This window comes from Schistocerca nitens, chromosome 1 (assembly GCF_023898315.1).
Source record: "Schistocerca nitens isolate TAMUIC-IGC-003100 chromosome 1, iqSchNite1.1, whole genome shotgun sequence".
NCBI classification, from domain to species: Eukaryota; Metazoa; Arthropoda; class Insecta; order Orthoptera; family Acrididae; genus Schistocerca; species Schistocerca nitens.
In genome coordinates this window covers 322,574,164-322,594,022 of record NC_064614.1, presented here as the reverse complement: position 1 = coordinate 322,594,022, position 19,859 = coordinate 322,574,164, and positions in this window count along the sequence as shown.

The window sequence follows — 19,859 nt, the reverse complement described above, 5'->3', positions numbered from 1 at the left end:
GCGCAACGCAAGAGCGAAGCCAACTTTGCTCTACTCCCTACTCTCCCCGAAAACTACGAATCAGCATTCATTTCTGAGTCCAAAATTCCCCCACACTGTTTCAGAACGTCATTCGCGCCAATAGCGGCTGTTCCCTCCAATTTCGAGCACGGTTTTTGACGTCAACTAGCCTTAGTTTAAGCTGACCAATCTGCCTCTACTATTCAGCTGAGGGCACTGAACTTGCTGTTTGACTGGCTACAAAAACAACCTGCCTAGACCACCGGCCATCTGGTGGCAGACAGTCGCATCCAGCAGGGCACAGTCCACAAGTATTCCCAGAATCATGAGGACTATGCAGTCAGTCAGTGCAAGGAATCTTCGTTCCGGACGCGCAGGAATGGTAAAAACAAACTGCGGCGACACTCATATGTGTCGTAGGTTGTTTCGCCATGCATACAAGAGGCGAAACTCGACCGACGTCAGTACAAACCCCTCAGAAGTCAGGGAATTGCAGCCCCCAACCGAAAACGCAGTGTGCCGCGTCCTACGATGCTCGCCTCACACAGGCCACCCAGGGAAGTAAAACAACATGTTTACGAATCAAGTGAAAAGTACTTTTTGAGCTCTCAGTACAAATACTGTCATTATAATAACCTTATCTGTTCTGTTACTACCGTGCAATGACATAGAACATTAATAAAATTGATGAAAATGAGAGGAGACATGCAAAAGAGGGCATATCGCAAGTCAGCTCGCCAAATAAGCGGCACGACACAGAACACATATACACTATACGGGAAGGTATATTCAGTACACTGACATTGTAGAAGGCACCACCCGTCGGTTCTGACATTCGGTGTTCTGACAGATAACAGCACCAGCAGGGGTTGCGGAGAAGATGACAAACAAGGAAAGCCAGTGCAGGATATCCCATCGATTATGCCCGGTAGCTGCAGCCTGTAATGACCTAGGGGCCAGGAGTGCTGCCATATGAGAAACATTATCCAGCCCGGCTCATACATATACCACCACCTAACTTACCTTCAGTTATGGTCAGAACGATCATTTATGGAGTCGACGCCAGCCGTTACGGGTAGACGCCCCAGTCCGCTCGCAGTCTGAAATGAACCGGGAAGGGGCTTCCGCCATACTTTGCCGCGAACAGCTGCAAGCCGCTGCCTGAGCTGAATCTGTGTGCTGCCATCTTGGAGGCTCCGTGTGGTCGGACTATCGGCTGGTTGATAAGACGTATTCTTCTAGAAATGTCTCCATGACCAGTCATCTTCAAGCACCTGCTACCGCACAACTGTAGTTGCGCCCTAGGATGTGAACTGCACTGAAATCTTGACATATAACAACCTCTGCACATTGCATGTGTTTATCTCAGGATTAATGAATATTACTGTCATTAAACATAGCTTTATTCTGCGTATCAGGATTTTTTTTTACTTTATTATACAGGATAACCGACTTTTCCGACTTTTTGTCACTGATCCTCAACAAATCATAAAATGAGCGTTGAATCTGTCGGTTTGTTCCAACAAAAAGTTGTGTGTTGTGGATTGTAGACTTTGCCCGCGTGATTATTGTTATGATTATCTCAGAATCATCGTTGGTCGTAATAAAGTGATCGTTAAGCTCTGGTATTTTCCTTTACAGCTTTCTCAGAGGTATATACCTGTTGTCTTAGTGCACCAACTCTTCCGAAGAGAAACATTAACAAGATATTCCTATGCTACATGATTTTCTGTAATGGCATCGACCTTTAACTGCGAGAGGACAAACCACGAGTAGTGGATGCGACTGTATTGTTCAACTAACCGTCACCTACTGAAAAAACTGAAGAGCCGAGCCATTTTCGCTAACCGAAACAGAAGTGATGGGCCTCGCTGTGTGTATGGGAAACAACAATGTTTCATGCAGCTGTTGATAACGAAGTCAATTTAATTTCATGTGAATGAAGCGTGCAGAATCGATGCTGAGTGTCAGAGAGTGGTCCACGCCACCATACAAATGTGATTACGTCCCAACAGGGCCGAAAATTAGATTCGGTTATGGTCTCTGTGGACAGTCCTCCGCTCAAAGAGCCGGTATTAAATCACGGTGAAAGCAACGAAAATTCAGTTGTAGATTCCGTTTACGCCTCAGTGTTACTAACTGATCGTCATGGTTTGTGGTGCAGAGGGCCCATTTATTTATTTTTACACTTGTGTTGCAATAAGAGAACGGAAGCGCATATGTGCTGTAATTGTTGAAGGAAATTGGAAATTCGTGCTTACTTCTCTTACTATTTCTATTTAAGACATTATAATCGTAACAATAGTTATGGAAGTAACTGAATGCATTCAGGTCACTTATCTATATAAGTGTATTTCAGAATTGTTGAAAGCGTAATACAATACATAATTTTCGTGATATGCATCTAACTACTGTCTGTATAGAACGGAGCAAATTGCTAAGACTGAGAAGAAGGTACAAACCATACTGCTTGAATCCATTACATAAGAGAGCTATAGGTGTATAATGCCACAGGGTACTGCATATTTATTGTGCAAAATATGACAATTTTTCTTTGTAAAAACCCCAGTTTGTTAACTGCGCGTTCCTTCATTCGCACGATTTGTGTATAAGTAATGGGAAGTGCATCACTTCACAGATTACGTAGACTTTATTTCTTTGTTTGTCCAGCTACGCGGTAGAAGAACATAACAACATAACAACTTTTCATATTACTCATACTATAAATGAAACAAAAATGTATTGCTCGTATCTGGATAACAAACGTCGCATTCTACCAGATTTTAATTAAACATTCGTTCATAGCGTAGGAGATATTGTAAATAACATGACTTAAAACTTAATAGGAAATTATTTACTATCTGATACACATTTTATGCTATCAGACAAATGGTGAAAGGTTTTTCTGTGGTTGCGCATTGAACAGCCATTGACCGCTTTCTTAAGAACTAATGAAGGATTTTCATTTTCTTCTTATACTATAGGTATGAAAAACATTTACTTCTTAAATTGTGATCTATTTCATACGGTGAATGTTATTGGCGAGTATATACAGTGAATCAGTATGGCGATAGTCCAATACTACTTCTCATGCAAGAAGAAATGTGAGCTTATGTTCTTGATTGCCCTCATCTTAGCTAAGAGTGGCAAGGAACTAAAGAATTTAAACGAGAAGCCTCTGTATTAATCTACTAAGAACGCTGAATTTCATAAAGAAACAAATATACATTAAAAATGGATTAAAAACAGCCTTGACCGCAATAAAATATTTATTTGCAATGGTTACCGATTTCAGTCACAATTGCATCATCTTCATACCATTTTTGTTGTGGTCTTCAGTCCTGAGACTTGTTTGATGCAGCTCTCCATGCTACTCTATCCTGTGCAAGCTTCTTCATCTCCCAGTACCTACTGCAACCTACATCTTTCTGAATCTGCTTAGTGTATGCATCTCTTGGCCTCCCCCTACGATTTTTACCCTCCACGCTGCCCTCCAATACTAAATTGGTGATCCCTTGATGCCTCAGAACATGTCCTACCAACCGATCCCTTCTTCTAGTCAAGCTGTGCCACAAATTCCTCTTCTGCCCAATCCTATTCAGTACCTCCTCATTAGTTATGTGATCTACCCATCTAATCTTCAGCATTCTTCTGTAGCACCACATTTCGAAAGCTTCTATTCTCTTCTTGTCCAAACTATTCATCGTCCATGTTTCACTTCCATACATGGCTACACTCCATACAAATACTTTCAGAAAAGACTTCCTGACACTTAAATCTATACTCGATGTTAACAAATTTCTCTTCTTCAGAAACGCTTTCCTTGCCATTGCCAGTCTACATTTTATATCCTCTCTACTTCGACCATCATCAGTTATTTTGCTCCCCAAATAGCAAAACTCCTTTACTACTTTAAGTGTCTCATTTCCTAATCCAATACCCTCAACATCACCCGACTTAATTCGACTACATTCCATTATCCTCGTTTTGCTTTTGTTGATGTTCATCTTATATCCTCCATTCAAGACACCATCCATTCCGTTCAACTGCTCTTCCAAGTCCTTTGCTGTCTCTGACAGAATTACAATGTCATCGGCGAACCTCAAAGTTTTTATTTCTTCTCCATGGATTTTAATACCTACTCCGAATTTTTCTTTTGTTTCCTTTACTGCTTGCTCAATATACAGATTGAATAACATCGGGGAGAGGCTACAACACTGTCTTACTCCCTTCCCAACCACTGCTTCCCTTTCAAACACCTCAACTCTTATAACTGCCATCTGGTTTCTGTACAAATTGTAAATAGCCTTTCGCTCCCTGTATTTTACCCCTGCCACCTTTAGAATTTGAAAGAGAGTATTCCAGTCAATATTGTCAAAAGCTTTCTCTAAGTCTACAAATGCTAGAAACGTAGGTTTGCCTTTCCTTAATCTTTCTTCTAAGATAAGTCGTAAGGTCAGTATTGCCTCACGTGTTCCAGTATTTCTACGGAATCCAAACTGGTCTTCCCCGAGGTCGGCTTCTACTAGTTTTTCCATTCGTCTGTAAAGAATTCGTGTTAGTATTTTGCAGCTGTGGCTTATTAAACTGATTGTTCGGTAATTCTCACATCTGTCAACACCTGCTTTCTTTGGGATTGGAATTATTATATTCTTCTTGAAGTCTGAGGGTATTTCGGCTGTTTCATACATCTTGCTCACCAGATGGTAGAGTTTTGTCAGGACTGGCTCTCCCAAGGCCGTCAGTAGTTCCAATGGAATGTTGTCTACTCCGGGGGCCTTGTTCCGACTCAGGTCTTTCAGTGCTCTGTCAAACTCTTCACTCAGTATCGTATCTCCCATTTCATCTTCATCTACATCCTCTTCCATTTCCATAATATTGTCCTCAAGTACATCGCCCTTGTATAGACCCTCTATATACTCCTTCCACCTTTCTGCTTTCCCTTCTTTGCTTAGAACTGGGTTTCCATCTGAGCTCTTGATGTTCATACAAGTGGTTCTCTTATCTCCAAAGGTCTCTTTAATTTTCCTGTAGGCAGTATCTATCTTACCCCTAGTGAGATAAGCCTCTACATCCTTACATTTGTCCTCTAGCCATCCCTGCTTAGCCATTTTGCACTTCCTGTCGATCTCATTTTTGAGACGTTTGTATTCCTTTTTGCCTGCTTCATTTACTGCATTTTTATATTTTCTCCTTTCATCAATTAAATTCAATATTTCTTCTGTTACCCAAGGATTTCTACTAGCCCTCGTCTTTTTACCTACTTGATCCTCTGCTGCCTTCACTACTTCATTCCTCAAAGCTACCCATTCTTCTTCTACTGTATTTCTTTCCCCCATTCCTGTCAATTGTTCCCTTATGCTCTCCCTGAAACTCTGTACAACCTCTGGTTATTTCAGTTAATCCAGGTGCCATCTCCTTAAATTCCCACCTTTTTGCAGTTTCTTCAGTTTTAACCTACAGTTCATAACCAATAGATTGTGGTCAGAGTCCACATCTGCCCCTGGAAATGTCTTACAATTTAAAACCTGGTTCCTAAATCTCTGTCTTACCATTATATAATCTATCTGATACCTTTTAGTATCTCCAGGGTTCTTCCACGTATACAACCTTCTATCATGATTCTTAAACCAAGTGTTAGCTATGATTAAGTGTTGCTCTGTGCAAAATTCTACCAGGCGGCTTCCTCTTTCATTTCTTAGCCCCAATCCATATTCACCTACTACGTTTCCTTCTCTCCCTTTTCCTGCACTCGAATTCCAGTCACCTATGACTATTAAATTTTCGTCTCCCTTAACTATCTGAATAATTTCTTTTATTTCATCATACATTTCTTCAATTTCTTCGTCATCTGCAGAGCTAGTTGGCATATAAACTTGTACTACTGTAGTAGGTGTGGGCTTTGTATCTATCTTGGCCACAATAATGCGTTCACTAAGCTGTTTGTAGTAGCTTACCCGCGTTCCTATTTTCCTATTCATTATTAAACCTACTCCTGCATTACCCCTATTTGACTTTGTGTTTATAACCCTGTAGTCACTTGACAAGAAGTCTTGTTCCTGCTGCCACCGAACTTCACTAATTCCCACTATATCTAACATTAACCTATCCATTTCCCTTTTCAAATTTTCTAACCTACCTGCCCGATTAAGGGACCTGACATTCCACGCTGCGATCCGTAGAACGCTAGTTTTCTTTCTCCTAATAACGACATCCTCTTGAGTAGTCCCCGCCCGGAGATCCGAATGGGGGACTATTTTACCTCCGGAATATTTTACCCAAGAGGACGCCATCATCATTTAATCATACAGTAAAGCTGCATGCCCTCGGAAAAAATTACGGCCGTAGTTTCCCCTTGCTTTCAGCCGTTCGCAGTACCAGCACAGCAAGGCCGTTTTGGTTAGTGTTACAAGGCCAGTTCAGTCAATCATCCAGACTGTTGCCCTTGCAACTACTGGAAAGGCTGCTGCCCCTCTTCAGGAACCACACGTTTGTACTGTAACATAAATACAGAATGAACTCAGAGGGAAGTCTGATAATTGTAGTAAGATATAAAATACATGAAACATAACCAAAATTAAAAGAAGTTATACTCTTAGTGGTAGGCCATGGCAGTGAGAGAGTAATAGAGTTGTTGCTTAAACACGATAAGTCCACCCACCGCATACGGAATTTCGTCAACGACCTCCATTTAGGCATATAGGACTTAAAACAATCGTTCCAAGGAGATATATACACAGTAGCAACACAATGAAGAAATCAATACCTGTATATTGCATTATATAAATTAACAGCTATAGACAGAATTTCATCAATATGTTGTAAAACATAGTATATGGAAGAGATAACCAATAATAATGGGTTATGAGAACACCGAGAGCACTCCGTGGGGATTTGCCGAAAACTCTTACATCGTATGCCAGCAAAGACAGTTGTTCCCTCGGAGACGGTGTTGACTATCAATAAGCGCCACACAGCTGAACACGATTTCAGACTGCGCCACTGACTGAATGGTAAATACGGACTAAGATGCCAACTGGCATCTACAAATGCTTGCCAGATAGTGTTTGTCTCCGTCGAGGTACTCTCCTCTCTGCCCACTCTTATTCGCGCGAGAACAGCTTAATTATGATTGGTTGTTGATCTAAACGACCAGTCAGAACGTTCCTTCCTGATCATTCTCGTGGCAAATCTTGCCTTATCCAATCACTAATTTGATAGTATTTAATGTCATCAAAACTTCAATTTCTTGTATTATGTTTAATCAAAATAAGCAAAGTGCGAAATATTCTTCAAACCGATAAATAAACCTATTCTGCATCTAACTTCCATTCTTGCTGCTTTTATACAAAAGCATGCTGACTCAGTTATACGTCACCTGAATCGTGGTTGTAACATAAGTTTCCCACGGTTCGTTGGAACAAGGTTTTACGTAAAACCAAATATTAAATTTTAACGTGTGTCCCACACACACTCTCTCAATCATTCTCACGCCCTCACACAACAAAATGTAATCAAATAATAATTTTGAGCGATTTTTGTATTACGTAATGCAAAATGATTGAAGTTTTAAAAAGAAAATTCTAATTAATTGTTTTATATGTACTAACTACTTTGTAATGGCTTCAAATGATAAAGAAAGTCAATCGGTTACAGTTACGAACTTGGTTTTAAACAACGAGTGTAGGTTTTAGGGCTTTTAGGTAATTTTCTTTATCTCCGTAACTATAATAAACAAAAATGTGAAATTTTGACAGCATCATTCCATTAATAACAAAAGGCTGTGTACCAAATTTGAACAAAATCGGATAATAACTAATATGGATTATTCAGATTCGTAGAGGGTATGAATCTACGTATCGACTGAATGTTACGCTATGCAGTTCTCACGGCAGTCATCGTCAGCTGTGCTGTGAGCAAAGCAAAAAGAAATCTTATCTAGTAATAACTTGCTGCGTTACAAGATAGGTTCCCGTTTGGAGCTTTAAAGTGTAGGCTTGGAGGATTGTACTTGGTGAGATTGGCCTTGAAAGTTCTATAGACGTTAAGTATATTTGTCTTCTGGAAATATTGTCAATTTGTGCTAACTACATTTTCTCAGATGTAATCATCACTCTCCGTATGATCTTTTCAGCGCGTTTTCTGGCATCCAAGAAGTTAGTTTTGTTAGCTTCATTTTTCTTGGCATTCCATCTCTGCCACGCATGCTGTCTTTGCTTGACTGCTGCCTTACAATTACTGTTTCATCAAGCACGCTTCTTCGGTTTCAGAAGCGGAACAGTATCCTTTGCTGTTCTGACGAGGGCTTGTTGCAATACTTCCCAAAACTCTGGATCTAAGGGTTCAAGTTTACGAGTGAATCCTCTCTTGGACATCAGCTTTTCCGTGTCAAATCGGTCTATCGTCTTTGCCTGTGTTTTTATGGAATTTCTAGGAATTAGCTTAATTTTAATCTCTGAAAGATAACGATCTGAATCCAGACTGGCATTCCTCAGTACTTTAATAGTCTGAATCTCTTGTTGTGCTTTTCGGGTGATGGCAACGTAATCAATTTGATATTTCCAAGATTCGGATTTGGGCATGACCAAGTTTTCTGTTTTCCTGGCAAGTATTTGAATGGTTTTGATTTCATGACTATGTTAAAAGCTTTACACACTTCCACGAGTCTCTCTCCATTGCGGTCGGTTCTTTTATGTATTGGCTAATTTCCAACAAGGTCTTGGAATTTTCTCTCCATGCCAAGTTGTGCATTGGCATCTCCGACCAGGATGATGATGTGTTTATCTGGGATCTTGGATAGGAGGTCTTCTAGTTCTTCCCAAAATTCATCTGTGCCTTTTGGATCTCTCTTGTTTGCCTGGTTGGTAGGTGCATGAACATTTACAATGCTGTACACTTTGTTTGTGCTTCGGAAAGAAGTAGTAGATACTCGGCTGTCTGGTGAGCTGAAGGAATCTAGAATTTTCTTGTTTACTATAAATCCCCTGGCAGGAGGAGGAATAGTTTTTACAACGAGTTATATATTCTGAAGCCCTCTGACTCAAAGGTGTGTCCATCTGTGAATCTTGTTTCTGGAATCGCTGTAATTAGTATCTTATGTTGCTGTAAGTTGTTTTAGTTTACCAGCCTGTGAAGTGAGTTGGCATTAAAGGTGGCATAGTATGGCTCTGAGCACTATGCGACTTAATTTCTCAGGTCATCAGTCGCCTAGAACTTAGAACCAATTAAACCTAACTAACCTAAGGACATCACGCACATCCATGCCCGAGGCAGGATTCGAACCTGCGACCGTAGCGGTCGCTCGGTTCCAGACTGTAGCGCCTAGAACCGCACGGCCACTCCGGCCGGCTGTGGCATAGTAATTTTGGTGATTTAGCTTAATCTTTGCAGGAGTCTCCGATATCTCCAAGCATGTTGGTGCAGGCTCCCCAGACTCCGAAGGCGTGCATGCGTCGTCCTAGACTACGGTGGATTGGGTACCACATGGGGTAGTAACATTTGATGAGCTCTCCCCCATGCTTTTGTCAAGTGAAAAACTATTTTTTGAGGTCAACAAAATATCGCACAAACCGAGTGCCTGCCAAGGTTGTGAGCCTTGGAGCCCCTAGCACTGATCGGCTCGCCGACCCAGCTTTCTGCTGCGATAGGTTGCCCAACCTTCCACTGGGTTTCTCGGCTTAACAGGTGCACTGTAGGTTAGGTCCTGGAGTTGGAGTGAAAGAGGCTAGTTGGATTATCTTGCTGAATCCAATGTACTATGGTTGCAGGTGACAGGCAACGACGCGTTTCACTCACATTGGCCCGGAGTCACAAGGCCTATTCCTAGGACCGTATATATATATATATATATATATATATATATATATATATATATATATATATATATATATATATATATAATGCTGCAAGCAATGAGAACCAAATACGGCCGACCACATTATGGCTTAATCTATATCCTAAACCACACTATTACAAAAGCTAATAGGCAATTGACTTTCACAGATATACATCTGCATCCATACTCCACAACCGACCTAACGGTGTGTGGCGGAGGGTACCTTGAGTACCTCTATCGGTTCTCCCTTCTATCCCAGTCTCGTATTGTTCGTGGAAAGAAGGATTGTCGGTATGCCTCTGTGTGGGCTCTAATCTCTCTGATTTTATTCTCATGGTCTCTCCGTGAGATATACGTAGGAGGAAGCAATATACTGCTTGACTCCTCGGTGAAGGTATGTTCTCGAAACTTCAACAAAAGCCCGTACCGAGCTACTGAGCGTCTCTCGTGCAGAGTCTTCCACTGGAGTTTATCTATCATCTCCGTAACGCTTTCGCGATTACTAAATGATCCTGTAACGAAGCGCGCTACTCTCTGTTGGATCTTCTCTGGCTCTTCTATCAACCCTATCTGGTACGGATCCCACAATGCTGAGCAGTATTCAAGCAGTGGGCGAACAGGTGTACTGTAACCTACTTCCTTTGTTTTCGGATTGCATTTCCTTAGGATTCTTCCAATGACTCTCAGTCTGGCATCTGTTTTACCGACGATCAACTTTATATGATCATTCCATTTTAAATCACTCCTAATGCGTACTCACAGATAAATTATGGAATTAACTGCTTCCAGTTGCTGACCTGCTGTTTTGTAGCTAAATGATAAGGGATCTTTCTTTCTATGTATTCGCAGCACATATTATGGCCTCACTGTAATGGCATACCAAAACGCATAAAACTTTCTAGAAAATCGTCAAATGATAAAAAATTTTATTTACAAAATTGTCATTGGAAATGAACACTGCCTCTGGAGCGCCACCTGTGGACGCCGTCTCTATCCCAGAAGTCCATTATTCAGAAAAAAAAGAAAAAAGATTATTTAATGAATGTAGGTTTTTGGTCAATTCCCACTCTCTTTCAAATTCTGAAGATGGCAGGGGTAAAATACAGGGAGAGAAAGCCTAATAACAATTTGTAGAGAAACCAGATGGCAGTTATAAGAGTTGAGGGGCATGAAAGAGAAGCAGTAGTTGGGAAGGGAGTGTGACAGGGTTGCATCCTATCTCCGATGTTATTCAATCTGTATATTGAGCAAGCAGTAAAGGAAACAAAAGACAAATTCGGAGTAGGAATTAAAATCCATGGAGAAGAAATAAAAAGCTTTGAGGTTCGCCGATGACACTGTCATTCTGTCTGAGGCAGCAAAGGACCTGGAAGAGTAATTGAACCGAATGGACAGTGTCTTGAAAGGAGGATATAAGATGAACATCGACAAAAGAAAAACGATGATAATGGAATGTAGTCGAATTAAATCGGGTGATGGTCAGGGAATTAGTTTAGGAAATGAGACACTTAAAGTAGTAAATGTGTTTTGCTATTTGCGGAGCAAAATAACTGATGATGGTCGAAGTAGAGACGATATAAAATGTAGACTGGCAATGGCAACAAAAGCTTTTCTGAAGAAGAGAAATTTATTAACATTTGGTATAGACTTAAATGTCAGGAAGTCGTTTCTGAAAGTATTTGTGTGGAGTGTAGCCATGTATGGAAGTGAAACATGGACAATATATAGTTTAGAAAAGAAGAGAATAGAATCATTCGAAATGTGGTGCTACAGAACAATGCTAAAGATTAGATGGGTGGACCACATAGCTAATGAGGAGGTATTGAATAAAATTGGAGAGAAGAGAAATTTGTGGCACAACTTGACTAGAAGAAGGGATAGGTTGGCAGGATATGCTTTGAGGCATCAAGGGATCAGCAATTTAGTACTGGAGGGCAGCGTGGAGGGTCAAAATCGTAGATGGAGACGAAGAGATGAATACACTAAGCAGATTCAAAAGGATGTAGATTGCATTAGGTACTGGGAGATGAAGAAGCTTGCACAGGATAGAGTAGCATGGAGAGATACATTGAACCAGTCTCTGGACTGAAGACCACAACAACGACAACAAGTTGTATGGTCAATTTCCATTAGGTCTTTGATATTTGACCATTCCTTTAGTGACGCTGCTTTCTGTATAATGTTCCTTTTATTTGTGCGTCCAGCCGATGAGAGTGATTATGTGAAATTAGATGACTGATGGCCACTTGCTTGTGAGAACATGTACATCAAGTGCATGTGGTCGTCCATTGTACCTACAAATGTGAAATATTAAAACAGAACTGAAAAATACAAAAAGAAACTAAAGTTTATGTTTAGTTTTCATTAAGGCTATTTCATATGACCATAGACTCCTGTGTAATAAAATTTCTTGTAGTAACCCTGGTTAAAAGCGGTTAGTAGTGTATTTTGTAATTTTATTCTTGGTAGCTCTGGATCATTAGAAAATTAGATGTACGTAAGTTAGCTCGCGTGACGATTTGGAGTATTCCTACATTAGTTATAATGGGGCATGGCTTTTAATCAGAATGTGGTGCTACAAGACATTTCCAATGACTTTTGTGTGAAATCTTTCTGTCTTTTCATTTGACGCTTATCTAGTAAGTTTTAAGCATTATTCTATACCATTACAGTTGTAAGGTGGCAGGCTAAATTTTCTCACCTAACACATTAATTCCCTCTCAGGTCGATTCTACTTATTAAGCCGATTCGTTTGATATGCCACAATCTACACACAAAATGCCATTAGGTAATTTTCATAGCACGAAGTGTAATGAGAACACATGTGGCTTGCATGTGCACAGTACTAACAAGTTTTACTTCATTAGCATGCACATAAGTACGTAATATTTTTGTAGTAAAGCGGAACTGAAGTAAAGGGGTTTTCCAGTTGACAACGCAGAAATGCGACATGGAAACACACTTAGCGAGCCATAACACACCGACCCTCGCTCCAGTGAGGCCACTTTGGTGGACAATAGAGGCGGCCCTTGGACTTGCATGAGAGGAGAGCTCAAAATGGAGTGTCACAGGCCTTCCGTAAACAGTAAAATCATGTGATACAACCGTGGGTAATGTGTATGCTTCACATACTGAGCACCTAGTATCGTGGAGCTTTTAACGGAAGGGGGGCATCTCGAACGCTGGTTGGTGAGGGAGAGGTCAGCATATGCAGAAGTTAGTTTTGGAGATTCTGCTCGGTCGAGTAAGCGACATTGTCCGATACCGGTCATGCGAGGAAGTGAAGCTGCAGTACAGTGGGGAAAGTTAGCGACGATGTAGTCAATTGTGTAGGTATAATTGAGGCCACTCCCTCTCTCTCTGTAGGTGTCGTGTGTTGCACAGAGCCCTTAATGTTCTGTGGTGACGCTGAGACATATTTTTCGGCGAACACTTTATTGACTGATGAAGCTCTGTGTCTGAGGAATTTGTGCTGGAATTCTTGTGTATCTCCTTAGTGGAGGATACGAGAAGAGCTGTTATATTTGACAGCCTTGCAAGAAGTTTTGAGGGCAACATTGTGCACGTCGTCCAGACTTGGCGAGTGTACAAAATCATTTATCTTATTTAGGAACGTATGCACTTCACGGAAACATAGGGAAGTTTTAGACTTAAATTCAGTCAGAGGCCAGCACAGTTTTGTCAGGTCAACAGGTACAAGAGGCGATGCACAGGACAGCTGACTGCCACCGACATTATCACTTCATTCTGCGAAAGGTGAATGATGCATTGCTCAGGAGTTAAATGTTCAATCACCAGCGCGCCTTCAGATCGGCATTAGACTGAATTATTTGCATTCCTCTTGTCCTTGTGTGATACTAAGGCTCAAATTTAAGGAAGTGATCCGGCAGATAGGAATTATTGCCCAGCTACAGATGTTAAGTTTCTGTTGCCACAGTATACAGATTTGATATTGATAGCAATGTCAACTGAAATACTTATAGAAGATTTTCGGTATTAAGTAGCTGCTGATGTTAATCAGTATTTTCCTTGTGTTTATTTCATGTAATATATTCTTTTGCACGGGGAACAGATTGTTGTTTGTCCTAAAGTAGAGTTTTCTCCCTTACCTTGTGGCATATTTTAGATATACCAACAGCAGCTATTGTTCTGATCTCTAGCAGTCAGCATGTATGGGTTCTCCACACATTGTAGGTCCTGAATTCACCTGCTTAAGATTTAAATTTCCTTTTCAGAGCATTCCTTGCACACTAAGTGGTGGGACAGAAACGCTGAACCAGCACAGGCTTGTTAGATAATGGCGACCCTGCAAGGATGCTTCAATGAGTGTTTTTATGATCATTAGTAGATTGGGGGTAATATCCTGATGGCAGTCAGAATTGTAAAACTTTAGCCATCTTATTTAAGAGTTACAGACTCAGTAATATCACTTGCTAGGATTCTTTTTTTATTAATATTGTGTGAGTTCATAACACTCATGAGGTGCACTGTCATATTTAAATATAGTGAAACACTGTTACTCCAAACTCATGCTATATCTGCGAGAAAATTTTAAGTGAACATATGACTTAACAGCTGGGATGGATTAAGTTTTCGAATTGGAAAAAAATACGAATTCAATATGAGACTTAGTAGTGAAATTTGTGTTATGCAGGTGCACAGGTAAACGTCTCGTCGTTGTTGGGTTGCATTGGACTCTTCCAACAACATTTAAAAATTCTTCGTTGCTTCGAAATTACGCAACTTTCGTGAAGCAATAGAACTCATAAAGAACATAAAGGGCTATGCGTGTGGTTTTGGAAGAGAGTTTAATCATATAATCGGATGTTAACATGAATTCAGGCACGTAAACGGCGTGAAGCTCAGAGATCGTTAAGAGATTTGAAATGGCGGATAGATAGGTAGTAGATGACCTGCACAGGATCGAGTGTGAATCACAGCAAGAGCATCTACATGAACAGCACTGTATAGAACAGAGAATGTCACATGATGAGACAGGAATAGTTTCAAGACAATTTCACCAGGGAGTTGAAACGAACATGGACAAGAATCAGTACGCAAAGGAAACGTGGAATCAGATGATGGTAGGTTACTGTATGTAGACACAAACATAATCATACTGAACCAACTGTGACAAGACAGAACGGAAATAATGAGTGTCAGTGCACCAGCACCCTGTTACGAACTCAATGAATCGGCACAGGAAATACAGTTTGCATCAAATGGCTACCAGGAAAGATATGAACGTACACGATAAAATATTTTCAGTGTTTCAAAATTTGACTCAGGGTATGCAAAACGTGCAAAAGAACTTGTTGAAACAAGAAAAAGAAGCCGAAGAGGTCATACATAACACTGAAAAGGGCATACAGAACACCGAACGGGGCATACAGAATCAGGTAAACAATTAGATCAGATTAGGAGAATGCGAAAGAATCACGAGAAGTGATTGAATCGCTAACAAACAATCGCAAGTGGTCATAGATGAGGTCCAAACATACATGTCAAAGTTGAGTGACTAAGTACCAAAGAAGTTAACCAACTGGTCGATACATTTGTAACAAGAAAAACTCAGAGCACAACAAGTCATTCAGGAGACAGTTTTACAGACAAGGATGACGACATTGGCTTTAAAGCGATTTTATAGCCAAATTCCAGGAAACAGAATAGAAAAATAAGAAACAATCCAACGGCTCAGGTCGGAATTGTTGTAGCTTATCGAAGGTCGAAGCGATAACTACAGCAAGTATTTGTAGTCTATTGTGATGTCCAAATCAGCGGGAGAGGTGAACAATGGCACTGTGAAGATAGCAACGAAATCACCCGCCGGTGTCAATGAGAAGGAAAAACATCGCGGAGAAGTTAATTTACGCGAATGTGGCAACATGTCTGAGTCTACGAATGTGCAAAGTGACAAAACGTGCCAAAAGTCTAGTATTTCGAGGCACACAATGAGTGCTAGCAATCAGCACATGAATTGATCTGTTGTGCAGAAAATCATTATGACACAGGAGGAAACAGGATAACGTGGAGTGCAACAGAGCCAAACGCGTTAGGCGCAAAGTGTGGGTTACGCTGACCAGAGCCTAAGAAATCAATGGGCAGCACCACAACAGTTGAATCAGGTAGCAGCAAGTTGCTGTAGAGAAAGGTGCACGCCGTACCATAGTCCGAGGTCAATGGCGAAGCTGGATGCGGATCTTGTAGGCAGCAGTATGTGCCAAGCTCGCTAACCATTACCAGCGACAGACGATTCGGTACGTACAGCGCAGTTTGAAGCAAATAACTGTACCATTGCGGCATATTAACACATGTTTGGAGGACAATGGAAGTCTATAATACCCGATGGCGGTACAGCAGACAGATGCAAACAGTAGGTACAATCGGAGGGTGGACGCCTGAATGAGAGCAAACACCATATGCTATCACAACGACGTCTGACGACTACTTCCCCATTGTGAGAAAGTTTCGACATTATAAAGAGGAAGGAATTTCCTTGCATCCAATGCAATTTGAAAATCAGTTTCAAGTGGGTTCATCAGAACGTTGCCTTTATCGCAAAAGCTGCATTTCATTTGTGCTTATAAAAACGGCGCTATCGCGGAAACAATGTAAAGAATAGCAAAAACGTGCAAGTCCTGCTATGAGTTTAATCTTCATTTCTCTCACAATACTAGTCACCTGAAGTGCCGAGTAGGAACAAATATGAGCCAAAATTCGAAACAGAAAAGCCCGGTAAAATTCTTTGAGAGAGTGGTAAAGAAAACCAGTGCCTAAACAATCCGTATAATGATGGACAATTAATCAGTCTATGTAGAATGAAACTCTAGTTACAGTGTCATAAATCGGTGGTAGGAGGAGGAGAGAGCGTGCAGGCCTTTAAGGGAATCCTCCCTGAATCAGATTTCATATTCAGCGAGGATGATGCACGAAAGCGTAGAAGCCAACAAGATAATAACGTCAACCGGCGAAGAATTGGAAACGGGAACAATGGGAACAATAATAGTAATGGAAGCCTGAATGCAGGATGGAGCAATGGTCAAAATGGAGGAAATGGATACTCATGAAATAACAATGGGTACAATAATAGGTTCTACCGAAATAATAGAAATAAAAAAACAGTAACTGGACGAATAAAGATGTGGATAAAAATTTTTCAGCCACCTGATCCGAACTATACGAACTCGAGCAGCCCTCCTGAGCTAACAAGAGAGCAACAGAATCCAGAAGCATTAAGCAAACCACAAACTAAGGTACGAATTAGCACGCCTAAAACAGGTAAGAGGCAGAACTGACTAGCTGTGGAAGTGGGGAACCAAGTGGATAATGTGCAACCCACTGCAATTTGCAAAGCTGCCAGTAAAGAGGTTATCAGATTCTTATATGACACAGGGAAAGAGGAAAGAGTACCCGAGGCAGAACACATAGGTCATGATTAAAGTGTTGGAATATTATTGACTGAAATTTGATGGATGATGAGATTGAATCCCACCACTTGAGGTAACACGAAGTGAGGATGACAATAGGTATAATTGTTTACTGCGAATATTTTATGCAGAGGCTAATGAGAGGAAAGCTCATGAGGATAGCGAGAGAGTTAATGAAACTCAGGTCGGTGTGTAGTCTAATGTGACACCACAGTGCAAGTGTACATGTGCAGCCATGATTACAGTTTTCCAGTAAGGACTCGGGAAGTAGTCAACCTCAGAGGAGGTGAAGTTGTCGATGTACATCTACCACAAAGTTCGGTTTTTGATATTACGATGATCAACTGGCTTCTTTATGGTTCAATTGAGAAAGGGCTGAAATATACCCGGTAATTAAAGTCCAAATCCTAATTATATTCGTTAATGCAGTGGTTGATAGTGGTACTGAAATGATTGCCATTTCTGAACGATTGTTCAGTTGCTGTAGCACTCGTAACTTCAGTGTCCAAAACTAGAAGGGTGAAAGTGAAAGGACCAACTGTGGGTCTTTCCACTGATGTCACCAAACAGACGAGAATCACAATTAAATGTCAAGGAAACACAAAAGAAACAAATAGGAATTATTGCCCAGCTACAATCGTTTAGTTTCTATTGTCACTGTATACAGTTTTGGGTATGATATCAAAGTCAGCTTAAATACTTTTAGTAGATTTTCGGTATTAAGTTGCTAGTGACCGTAATCAATGTTTTCTTTGTGTTTATTTTTCTACAGGATCTTTCTACTTTGTATAGGGTTTTCCTAAGATTATCATTTCCGCACCCTGAATCCGAATGTGTATGGTACTTCACGTAATAAATTCTTTTGTACAGGAAGTAGACAGTTTAAGAACCTTCAACATCGCAGCGCTCAGCAATCGTTGGTTAATATTTTAAAAAACTAGAAACCCGCCACGATTGCCAAAAACACTAGGTGCTTTTTTTCGCAATCTAGTTTTTTAATATAAAGTAGACAGTTGTTCGTCCTAAAGTACTGTGTTCCCCCCCCCCCCCCCCCTTATTACTAACTGACAAGTTTTAGGGACACTGATAGCAGCTATTCTTCTCTTGTCTAATAGTCAGCGTGGCTGGGATCTCCACACCTTGCAGGGACCTTGTTCAACGGCTTAATGTTTCCTTTTCCTTTTCGGAACATTTCTTGTGTGCTAAGTGGTGGAGTAGATCATACCAAACCAGCACCGGTTCGTTGGACAGTTACGCATTGCGCTACCCAGATATTGGTTTTTGTAATAATAATATTTAGAATGCAATATATGGCATAAAGTGGTGGTGCACATTTGTTTCCCATTGCTTATGGCTTTCTGTGAATAACATTTTATTTATTATATGACGCATGTTTAGTCTGTTTTAAACATTTGCTATGTTGTTACAGTTGCCACGTAGAATGGTGCTCTATACTCAGGTTAGTTCCTGTTTTTATAACATTCTAAGTGCAATGAATAATCGTGTTTTATTAGTAGATTGTAGCGGAGGTACGTTTTAAAAGCAAAAATCTATTCTGCGATGAACTGTAGCAATACTGTTGTAACAGTAATTGGCAGAGCGTACCTCAGCACAGGGATCAGTTCCTATGCGACTTTACTTTTGAGGTTTTGTTACTTTTTGTAACAGTTTTCTTGGTGCTAATGACAAGAATAATTGATCATGTTATGTAGACGATGTGTACATATTACCTATGACTGCCGGTAAGGCTGTTCGCAAATGTAGTGATTCTGTCGTTTCAATACTTATGATGAAGGTTTGTGACAGATTGTTCATCAAGACAGAACTATGTAAAAGTTTGTGACAAATAATGTAATTTAATTATAGGTAATGGTTTCATAGTGGACATTATGTCTGAAACTAGTTACTCCTACAAAAGAATACTTTTTAATTCCAATTTCAATGGCTTTGCAAATGGCAATTTCTATAATACTCTGGTCGGTCAGAGATTATGTCTTTTCCTCTCTCTCTCTCTCTCTCTCTCTCTCTCTCTCTCTGTCTCTCTCTCTCTCTTTCCATCATCTGCGGCGTGAAAACGCAATGAAACCCATTTTAACTAATTTTAAAAATAGTAGTAGTAGTAGTAGCTTTATTCATCTGTAGGTCTCTTTTTACAAGGCTATAGGACATGTCAAAGTGTTTACAAGTTAAGACCAATTTAACAGAAGCTAATTCGTATTTACAGACTTCTTGTTAGAGACAATCGTTATACACTCCTGGAAATGGAAAAAAGAACACATTGACACCGGTGTGTCAGACCCACCATACTTGCTCCGGACACTGCGAGAGGGCTGTACAAGCAATGATCACACGCACGGCACAGCGGACACACCAGGAACCGCGGTGTTGGCCGTCGAATGGCGCTAGCTGCGCAGCATTTGTGCACCGCCGCCGTCAGTGTCAGCCAGTTTGCCGTGGCATACGGAGCTCCATCGCAGTCTTTAACACTGGTAGCATGCCGCGACAGCGTGGACGTGAACCGTATGTGCAGTTGACGGACTTTGAGCGAGGGCGTATAGTGGGCATGCGGGAGGCCGGGTGGACGTACCGCCGAATTG